Below are 8079 nucleotides of genomic sequence, written 5' to 3' on the forward strand. Positions count from 1 at the left end.
AAAATCCAGTCTCCAGTAAAATCCAGTCTCCAGTCTCCAATCTCCAGTAAAATACAGTCTCCAGTTAAATCCAGTCTCCAGTCTCCAGTAAAATCCAGTCTCCAGTCCCCAGTCTCCAGTAAAGTCCAGTCTCCAGTCTCCAGTAAAATCCAGTCTCCAGTATAATATGGTCTCCAGAAAAATCCAGTCTCCAGTCTCCAGTAAAATCCAGTCTCCAGTCTCCAGTAAAATCCAGTCTCCAGTCTCCAGTCTCCAGTAAAATCCAGTCTCCAGTCCCCAGTCTCTAGTAAAATCCAGTCTCCAGTCTCCAGTCTCCAGTAAAATCCAGTCTCCAGTCTCCATTAAAATCCAGTTTTCAGTCTCCAGTCTCCAGTAAAATCCAGTCTCCAGTCTCCAGTCTCCAACTCCAGTAAAATCCAGTCTCCAGTCTCCAGTAAAATCCAGTCTCCAGTCTCCAGGCTCCAGTAAAATCCAGTCTCCAGTCTCTAGTCTCCAGTCTCCAGTATCCAGTCTCCAGTAAAATCCAGTCTCCAGTCTCCAGTAAAATCCAGTCTCCAGTCCCCTGTCTCTAGTAAAACCCAGTCTCCAGTCTCCAGTCTCCAGTAAAATCCAGTCTCCAGTCTCCAGAAAAATCCAGTCTCCAGTTAAATCCAGTCTCCAGTAAAATCCAGTCTCCACTAAAATCCAGTCTCCAGTAAAATCCAGTCTCCAGTAAAATCCAGTCTCCAGTCTCCAGTAAAATCCAGTCTCCAGTCTCGAGTAAAATCCAGTCTCCAGTCTCCAGTAAAATCCAGTCTCCAGTCTCCAATCTCCAGTAAAATCCTGTCTCCAGTAAATTCCAGTCTCCAGTCTCCAATAAAATCCAGTCTCCAGCCTCCAGTAAAATTCAGTCTCCAGTCTCAAGTCTGCAGTCTCCAGTCTCCAGTAAAATCCAGTCTCCAGTCTCCAGTAAATCCAGTTTTCAGTCTCCAGTCTCCAGTAAAATCCAGTCTCCAGTCTCCAACTCCAGTAAAATCCAGTCTCCAGTCTCCAGTAAAATCCAGTCTCCAGTAAAATCCAGTCTCCAGTCTCTAGTAAAATCCATTCTCGAGTAAAATCCAGTCTCCAGTAAAATCCAGTTCCAGTAAAATCCAGTCTCCAGTAAAATCCAGTCTCCAGTAAAATCCAGTCTCCAGTCTCCAGTCTCCAACTCCAGTAAAATCCAGTCTCCAGTCTCCAGTAAAATCCAGTCTCCAGTCTCCAGTCTCCAGTAAAATCCAGTCTCCAGTCTCCAGTAAAATCCAGTCTCCAGTAAAATCCAGTATCCAGTCTCTAGTCTCCAGTCTCCAGTATCCAGTCTCCAGTAAAATCCAGTCTCCAGTCTCCAGTCTCCAGTAAAATCCAGTCTCCAGTCCCCTGTCTCTAGTAAAACCCAGTCTCCAGTCTCCAGTCTCCAGTAAAATCCAGTCTCCAGTCTCCAGGAAAATCCAGTCTCCAGTTAAATCCAGTCTCCAGTAAAATCCAGTCTCCACTAAAATCCAGTCTCCAGTAAAATCCAGTCTCCAGTAAAATCCAGTCTCCAGTCTCCAGTAAAATCCAGTCTCCAGTCTCCACTAAAATCCAGTCTCCAGTCTCCAGTAAAATCCAGTCTCCAGTCTCCAATCTCCAGTAAAATCCTGTCTCCAGTAAATTCCAGTCTCCAGTCTCCAATAAAATCCAGTCTCCAGCCTCCAGTAAAATTCAGTCTCCAGTCTCAAGTCTGCAGTCTCCAGTCTCCAGTAAAATCCAGTCTCCAGTCTCCAGTAAATCCAGTTTTCAGTCTCCAGTCTCCAGTAAAATCCAGTCTCCAGTCTCCAACTCCAGTAAAATCCAGTCTCCAGTCTCCAGTAAAATCCAGTCTCCAGTCTCCAGTAAAATCCAGTCTCCAGTAAAATCCAGTCTCCAGTTAAATCCAGTCTCCAGTAAAATCCAGTCTCCACTAAAATCCAGTCTCTAGTAAAATCCAGTCTCCAGTAAAATCCAGTATCCAGTAAAATCCAGTCTCCAGTAAAATTAAGTCTCGAGTATAATATGGCCTCCAGTAAAATCCAGTCTCCAGTAAAATCCAGTCTCCAGTCTCAAGTCTCCATTAAAATCCAGTCTCCAGTCTCCAGTAAAATCCAGTCTCCAGTCCCCAGTCTCTAGTAAAACCCAGTCTCCAGTCTCCAGTCTCCAGTAAAATCCAGTCTCCAGTCTCCAGTCTCCAGTAAAATCCAGTCTCCAGTAAAATCCAGTCTCCAGTTAAATCCACTCTCCAGTAAAATCCAGTCTCCACTAAAATCCAGTCTCTAGTAAAATCCAGTCTCCAGTAAAATCAAGTCTCCAGTCTCCAGTCTCAAGTAAAATCCAGTCTCCAGTCTCCAGTAAAATCCAGTCTCCATTCTCCAGTAAAATCCAGTCTCCAGTAAAATCCAGTATCCAGTCTCTAGTCTCCAGTCTCCAGTCTCCAGTAAAATCCAGTCTCCAGTCTCCAGTCTCCAGTAAAATCCAGTCTCCAGTCCCCTGTCTCTAGTAAAACCCAGTCTCCAGTCTCCAGTCTCCAGTAAAATCCAGTCTCCAGTCTCCAACTCCAGTAAAATCCAGTCTCCAGTCTCCAGTAAAATCCAGTCTCCAGTCTCCAGTAAAATCCAGTCTCCAGTCTCTAGTAAAATCCAGTCTCCAGTAAAATCCAGTCTCCAGTAAAATCCAGTTCCAGTAAAATCCAGTCTCCAGTAAAATCCAGTCTCCAGTCTCCAGTAAAATCCAGTCTCCAGTCTCCAATCTCCAGTAAAATACAGTCTCCAGTTAAATCCAGTCTCCAGTCTCCAGTAAAATCCAGTCTCCAGTCCCCAGTCTCCAGTAAAATCCAGTCTCCAGTCTCCAGTCTCCAGTAAAATCCAGTCTCCAGTCTCCAGTAAAATCTAGTCTCCAGTAAAATCCTGTCTCCAGTAAAATCCAGTCTCCAGTAAAATCCAGTCTCCAGTATAACATGGTCTCCAGTAAAATCCAGTCTCCAGTCTCCAGTAAAATTCAGTCTCCAGTCTCCAGTAAAATCCAGTCTCCAGTAAAATTCAGTCTCCAGTCCCCAGTCTCTAGTAAAACCCAGTCTCCAGTCTCCAGTAAAATCCAGTCTCCAGTAAAATCCAGTCTCCACTAAAATCCAGCCTCTAGTAAAATCCAGTCTCCAATAAAATCCAGTCTCCAGTAAAATCCAGTCTCCAGTAAAATCCAGTCTCCAGTAAAATCAAGTCTCCAGTCTCCAGTAAAATCCAGTCTCCAGTATAATATGGTCTCCAGTAAAATCCAGTCTCCAGTCTCCAGTAAAATCCAGTCTCCAGTCCCCAGTCTCTAGTAAAACCCAGTCTCCAGTCTCCAGTCTCCAGTAAAATCCAGTCTCCAGTCTCCAGTAAAATCCAGTCTCCAGTAAAATCCAGTCTCCAGTGAAATCCAGTCTCCAGTCTCCAGTAAAATCCAGTAAAATCCAGTAAAATCCAGTCTCCAGTCTCCAGTAAAATCCAGTCTCCAGTCTCCAGTAAAATCCAGTAAAATCCAGTCTCCAGTCTCCAGTCTCCAGTAAAATCCAGTCTCCAGTCTCCAGTAAAATCCAGACTCTGGTAAAATCCAGTCTCCAGTCTCCAGTAAAATCCAGTTTCTAGTCTCCAGTAAAATCCAGTCTCTAGTCTCCAGTAAAATCCAGTCTCTAGTCTCCAGTAAAATCCAGTCTCCAGTCTCCAGTCTGCAGTAAAATCCAGTCTCCAGTCTCCAGTAAAATCCAGTCTCCAGTCTCCAGTAAAATCCAGTCTCCAGTAAAATCCAGTCTCCAGTCTCCAATAAAATCCAGTCTCCAGCCTCTAGTAAAATCCAGTCTCCAGTCTCAAGTCTGCAGTCTCCAGTAAAATCCAGTCTCCAGTCTCCATTAAAATCCAGTTTTCAGTCTCCAGTCTCCAGTAAAATCCAGTCTCCAGTCTCCAGTCTCCAACTCCAGTAAAATCCAGTCTCCAGTCTCCAGTAAAATCCAGTCTCCAGTCTCCAGTCTCCAGTAAAATCCAGTCTCCAGTCTCCAGTAAAATTCAGTCTCCAGTAAAATCCAGTATCCAGTCTCTAGTCTCCAGTCTCCAGTATCCAGTCTCCAGTAAAATCCAGTCTCCAGTCTCCAGTAAAATCCAGTCTCCAGTCTCCAGTCTCCAACTCCAGTAAAATCCAGTCTCCAGTCTCCAGTAAAATCCAGTCTCCAGTCTCCAGTCTCCAGTAAAATCCAGTCTCCAGTCTCCAGTAAAATCCAGTCTCCAGTAAAATCCAGTATCCAGTCTCTAGTCTCCAGTCTCCAGTAAAATCCAGTCTCCAGTCTCCAGTCTCCAGTAAAATCCAGTCTCCAGTCCCCTGTCTCTAGTAAAACCCAGTCTCCAGTCTCCAGTCTCCAGTAAAATCCAGTCTCCAGTCTCCAACTCCAGTAAAATCCAGTCTCCAGTCTCCAGTAAAATCCAGTCTCCAGTCTCCAGTAAAATCCAGTCTCCAGTCTCTAGTAAAATCCAGTCTCCAGTAAAATCCAGTCTCCAGTAAAATCCAGTTCCAGTAAAATCCAGTCTCCAGTAAAATCCAGTCTCCAGTCTCCAGTAAAATCCAGTCTCCAGTCTCCAATCTCCAGTAAAATACAGTCTCCAGTTAAATCCAGTCTCCAGTCTCCAGTAAAATCCAGTCTCCAGTCCCCAGTCTCCAGTAAAATCCAGTCTCCAGTCTCCAGTCTCCAGTAAAATCCAGTCTCCAGTCTCCAGTAAAATCTAGTCTCCAGTAAAATCCTGTCTCCAGTAAAATCCAGTCTCCAGTAAAATCCAGTCTCCAGTATAACATGGTCTCCAGTAAAATCCAGTCTCCAGTCTCCAGTAAAATTCAGTCTCCAGTCTCCAGTAAAATCCAGTCTCCAGTAAAATTCAGTCTCCAGTCCCCAGTCTCTAGTAAAACCCAGTCTCCAGTCTCCAGTAAAATCCAGTCTCCAGTAAAATCCAGTCTCCACTAAAATCCAGCCTCTAGTAAAATCCAGTCTCCAATAAAATCCAGTCTCCAGTAAAATCCAGTCTCCAGTAAAATCCAGTCTCCAGTAAAATCAAGTCTCCAGTCTCCAGTAAAATCCAGTCTCCAGTATAATATGGTCTCCAGTAAAATCCAGTCTCCAGTCTCCAGTAAAATCCAGTCTCCAGTCCCCAGTCTCTAGTAAAACCCAGTCTCCAGTCTCCAGTCTCCAGTAAAATCCAGTCTCCAGTCTCCAGTAAAATCCAGTCTCCAGTAAAATCCAGTCTCCAGTGAAATCCAGTCTCCAGTCTCCAGTAAAATCCAGTAAAATCCAGTAAAATCCAGTCTCCAGTCTCCAGTAAAATCCAGTCTCCAGTCTCCAGTAAAATCCAGTAAAATCCAGTCTCCAGTCTCCAGTCTCCAGTAAAATCCAGTCTCCAGTCTCCAGTAAAATCCAGACTCTGGTAAAATCCAGTCTCCAGTCTCCAGTAAAATCCAGTTTCTAGTCTCCAGTAAAATCCAGTCTCTAGTCTCCAGTAAAATCCAGTCTCTAGTCTCCAGTAAAATCCAGTCTCCAGTCTCCAGTCTGCAGTAAAATCCAGTCTCCAGTCTCCAGTAAAATCCAGTCTCCAGTCTCCAGTAAAATCCAGTCTCCAGTAAAATCCAGTCTCCAGTCTCCAATAAAATCCAGTCTCCAGCCTCTAGTAAAATCCAGTCTCCAGTCTCAAGTCTGCAGTCTCCAGTAAAATCCAGTCTCCAGTCTCCATTAAAATCCAGTTTTCAGTCTCCAGTCTCCAGTAAAATCCAGTCTCCAGTCTCCAGTCTCCAACTCCAGTAAAATCCAGTCTCCAGTCTCCAGTAAAATCCAGTCTCCAGTCTCCAGTCTCCAGTAAAATCCAGTCTCCAGTCTCCAGTAAAATTCAGTCTCCAGTAAAATCCAGTATCCAGTCTCTAGTCTCCAGTCTCCAGTATCCAGTCTCCAGTAAAATCCAGTCTCCAGTCTCCAGTAAAATCCAGTCTCCAGTCTCCAGTCTCTAGTAAAATCCAGTCTCCAGTCTCCAATAAAATCCAGTCTCCAGCCTCTAGTAAAATCGAGTCTCCAGTCTCAAGTCTGCAGTCACCAGTAAAATCCAGTCTCCAGTCTCCATTAAAATCCAGTTTTCAGTCTCCAGTCTCCAGTAAAATCCAGTCTCCAGTCTCCAGTCTCCAACTCCAGTAAAATCCAGTCTCCAGTCTCCAGTAAAATCCAGTCTCCAGTAAAATCCAGTATCCAGTCTCTAATCTCCAGTCTCCAGTATCCAGTCTCCAGTCTCCAGTAAAATCCAGTCTCCAGTCTCCAGTAAAATCCAGTCTCCAGTCCCCTGTCTCTAGTAAAACCCAGTCTCCAGTCTCCAGTCGCCAGTAAAATTCAGTCTCGTGTCTCCAGTCTCCAACTCCAGTAAAATCCAGTCTCCAGTCTCCAACTCCAGTAAAAACCAGTCTCCAGTCTCCAGTAAAATCCAGTCTCCAGTCTCCAGTCTCCAGTAAAATCCAGTTCCAGTAAAATTTAGTCTCCAGTAAAATCCAGTCTCCAGTCTCCAGTAAAATCCAGTCTCCAGTAAAATCCAGTCTCCAGTCTCCAATCTCCAGTAAAATACAGTCTCCAGTTAAATCCAGTCTCCAGTCTCCAGTAAAATCCAGTCTCCAGTCCCCAGTCTCCAGTAAAGTCCAGTCTCCAGTCTCCAGTAAAATCCAGTCTCCAGTATAATATGGTCTCCAGAAAAATCCAGTCTCCAGTCTCCAGTAAAATCCAGTCTCCAGTCTCCAGTAAAATCCAGTCTCCAGTCTCCAGTCTCCAGTAAAATCCAGTCTCCAGTCCCCAGTCTCTAGTAAAATCCAGTCTCCAGTCTCCAGTCTCCAGTAAAATCCAGTCTCCAGTCTCCATTAAAATCCAGTTTTCAGTCTCCAGTCTCCAGTAAAATCCAGTCTCCAGTCTCCAGTCTCCAACTCCAGTAAAATCCAGTCTCCAGTCTCCAGTAAAATCCAGTCTCCAGTCTCCAGGCTCCAGTAAAATCCAGTCTCCAGTCTCTAGTCTCCAGTCTCCAGTATCCAGTCTCCAGTAAAATCCAGTCTCCAGTCTCCAGTAAAATCCAGTCTCCAGTCCCCTGTCTCTAGTAAAACCCAGTCTCCAGTCTCCAGTCTCCAGTAAAATCCAGTCTCCAGTCTCCAGAAAAATCCAGTCTCCAGTTAAATCCAGTCTCCAGTAAAATCCAGTCTCCACTAAAATCCAGTCTCCAGTAAAATCCAGTCTCCAGTAAAATCCAGTCTCCAGTCTCCAGTAAAATCCAGTCTCCAGTCTCGAGTAAAATCCAGTCTCCAGTCTCCAGTAAAATCCAGTCTCCAGTCTCCAATCTCCAGTAAAATCCTGTCTCCAGTAAATTCCAGTCTCCAGTCTCCAATAAAATCCAGTCTCCAGCCTCCAGTAAAATTCAGTCTCCAGTCTCAAGTCTGCAGTCTCCAGTCTCCAGTAAAATCCAGTCTCCAGTCTCCAGTAAATCCAGTTTTCAGTCTCCAGTCTCCAGTAAAATCCAGTCTCCAGTCTCCAACTCCAGTAAAATCCAGTCTCCAGTCTCCAGTAAAATCCAGTCTCCAGTAAAATCCAGTCTCCAGTCTCTAGTAAAATCCATTCTCGAGTAAAATCCAGTCTCCAGTAAAATCCAGTTCCAGTAAAATCCAGTCTCCAGTAAAATCCAGTCTCCAGTAAAATCCAGTCTCCAGTCTCCAGTCTCCAACTCCAGTAAAATCCAGTCTCCAGTCTCCAGTAAAATCCAGTCTCCAGTCTCCAGTCTCCAGTAAAATCCAGTCTCCAGTCTCCAGTAAAATCCAGTCTCCAGTAAAATCCAGTATCCAGTCTCTAGTCTCCAGTCTCCAGTATCCAGTCTCCAGTAAAATCCAGTCTCCAGTCTCCAGTCTCCAGTAAAATCCAGTCTCCAGTCCCCTGTCTCTAGTAAAACCCAGTCTCCAGTCTCCAGTCTCCAGTAAAATCCAGTCTCCAGTCTCCAGGAAAATCCAGTCTCCAGTTAAATCCAGTCTCCA

This window comes from Amblyomma mixtum, chromosome 10 (genome assembly GCF_055824585.1).
Source record: "Amblyomma mixtum isolate Tamu chromosome 10, ASM5582458v1, whole genome shotgun sequence".
Lineage (NCBI taxonomy): Eukaryota > Metazoa > Arthropoda > Arachnida > Ixodida > Ixodidae > Amblyomma > Amblyomma mixtum.